Genomic DNA, 2,808 nt, shown 5'->3' on the forward strand with positions numbered 1-2,808 from the left:
ACACCCGAGACTGAGAGGAGGAGTCGAGAGACAGAGAGAAGGAGGGGAGTCGGAGAGAGTGTGGCGCACATTCCACACATGTGCTAGGACGAGTCGGCTGCTAAGCAACAGGCAGCGTCGGCAAAAACACCCGACGGGCCGGATAAATGTTTTCGGCGGGCCGCATGTGGCCGTAGTTGGAGGACCCCTGCTCTAGCCCTTCCCCTGCTACAGAACCTTCAATGGCTCCCTACTGGCATTGACCAGGGTGAACTCAAAGCCATCCCAGGCTGGCCTGCAGCCTTTCCTGTGCGACCACCACCTCTTCCTCCCCGACAGCACTTTCTCCACTGGGCCGGTACTTGCTCCTGCTCTGCCGCGGCCTCCGTGCAGCGGCTCTCCTTCCAGGGCCGCTAAAAGGTGGGAAGGAAAAAGGCCGTGCCTGGAGCTAAGCACCCACGGACTTCATTTCATTTAATCTGCACCATGTCCCCACAAGCTAGGTTCTTGTGTACAATTTGTACCAATGAGGAAACCGTCCAGAGGAGGCAGCCACCTGCCCACAGCTAGAAAGAGCACAAGTGAGATTCAACACTGTGCCGTCCAGTTCCATTGGGTTTAAGAGACAGCTCTTCACTGAACGCAGCAGCTCCAAGTCCTATGCCAGCAGCCGGGGTAGAGAGAGTATTAGGGGAGGAGGCTCGCGCACACACACAGACACACACACACACACACACTCACATGCTTGCCTTTCTGAACACACGCACTCAATAGGTGCACACACACACATGTCCGTACCCCACACAGGGTCCTAATACCACTTCCTGTAGGTTCCCTCTGCCCTTTTCCCTCTCAGTTTTAGGTGGGGAGGGAAGGCAGACAGGGAGGAGGGGAGGTGCAGAATTGCTCACCTCCCAGTCTTAAAACCTTCACACTTGTGACTCAGACCCCCAGATGGTCCCTTTCAAGGAATGATCTCTAGTTCCCTTTAAAAGAGGGATGAGTAGGAAAGAGAAAAACACATTTTGTTCTGATGTCTCACGATGTCATTTGGAGACAATTTGTCCCTTTTCCTCCCGATCTCTGCCCTCCCGCTCCCCTCCCCAACGCCAGGCTGGTCCTTTCCCAAACCCCAGGGCCCAGCCCTGAGCCACTCGCCTGGGAGTGGGGTTGACCCACGAGAGGGTTTCTTCTCTGTGAGTGCCAGGGGCTTGGGAGAGAAGCTGGGGTCCTTGGCCAGCCCCAGGTTCAGATCCGATCCCTTTCACTGTCTCCCTCTTGCCGAGAGGGCCAGCTTGTTCTTGGACCAGAAGCTGAGAGTAGGACTGTGTCAGTGGTTTATAGACTTTTAAATAAAAACCACCATTGGCCCTGGACTCCCGATTACTTTTGGAGGCCCCACCCAAACTACATGAGTCACGTGAAAGCACACTCTGACCCCAAACCGAGTGTCATTTTATAGTAAACCATTAAAAAGGGTTTCAAATCATTATGAGTGTGCGATTATCCAATTACAGCTCATTCATTTAACTTAAAATTGACTCTAATTTCCTTAAAAGCATCATGCATATTTGGGAATTCTTCAAAATGAGCACATCTAAACCAACAAATTGCTTTCAAATGTAATGTTCATGAGTTCCAGGTTTTCCAGTTAATGAACTTGCCATAAGATGGTGCTTGATTGACATGAAATTACATCGTTTTCGTTTCAATTTTCTAGTCTCTTAAAAATATTTTAAAGTCAATACTTTTCCCCCCTAGGTCTCAAACTTTTTTTTTTGCAGAACCTCAAACATTTCATAGGTCCGAGATACTTTGCCTGTGTGACTGGAAGAATAAACAGCTTGGAGCACATACTGTTGAAGAGAGAGAAATACAATAGGTTGCAAACGTGAAAAAGGTGCTAATATACCTCGTAATAAAGACTGCAAATTAAAACGAGAGAACCCGTCATCTTCCAGATTGGCAAAGACAAAAAAGTGGCTTTGGTATAATTTGGTGCAGTATTTTGAGGGCCTATTGGATAATATCCATCAAAATGCAAGTGTACATTCCCTTTGCCCAGCGGTCACCCTTCAGGAATCTAGACTCCCAGAAATGCACAAAGGTGGGTGGCGAAAGATGTTCATGGCCATGAAAGACTGGAGATGGATTAGACGTCGACCAATAGAGGAGTGACATAAAAATGGTGGACACCCCCACATTGGGATAGTATGTGGCCGTGGAAGAATGTGTACACGTGTGGATGTGGGAAAAACACCTGGATACTGTGTTAAGTGAAAAAAAAATCCAGGTACAGAACAATGTGTACTGCGTGATTTCTTTGAGAAAAAGGAAAATAATAGACATGGCATACACTAGAAAATGCCTGGAAACAATGGGCAGGAGACGTAGAAACTGGAAAGAATGGTATCTCTGAGAAGGAAACTGGGAAGATGGAGGCAGAATTACTTTTCACTTTTGCTATGCTTAATTTTAAAAAATGTATTTTTATTGATTTCAGAGAGGAAGAGAGAGATAAAAACATCAATGATGAGAGAGAATCATTGATCAGCTGCCTCCTGCATACCCCACACTGGGGACCAAGCCCACAACCCACCCAGGCATGTGCCCTGACCAGGAATTGAACCGTGACTCCTGGTACTTAGGTCAACACTCAGTCACTGAGCCACACCAGCCGGGCTGCGTAATTAAAAAAAAAAATCACTTAACAGATGCCTGTGGAATAAAAGCAGTAAAATGAATGAATGAATGAATGAATGAATGAATTCTAGCTGCCACATGGAGGAAGGAATTGCCCCGTAGCCTGAAGTCTAGTGGCTCCCACCA

The sequence above is a fragment of the Myotis lucifugus genome, unplaced genomic scaffold, assembly GCF_000147115.1.
Source record: "Myotis lucifugus unplaced genomic scaffold, Myoluc2.0 scaffold_6, whole genome shotgun sequence".
NCBI classification, from domain to species: Eukaryota; Metazoa; Chordata; class Mammalia; order Chiroptera; family Vespertilionidae; genus Myotis; species Myotis lucifugus.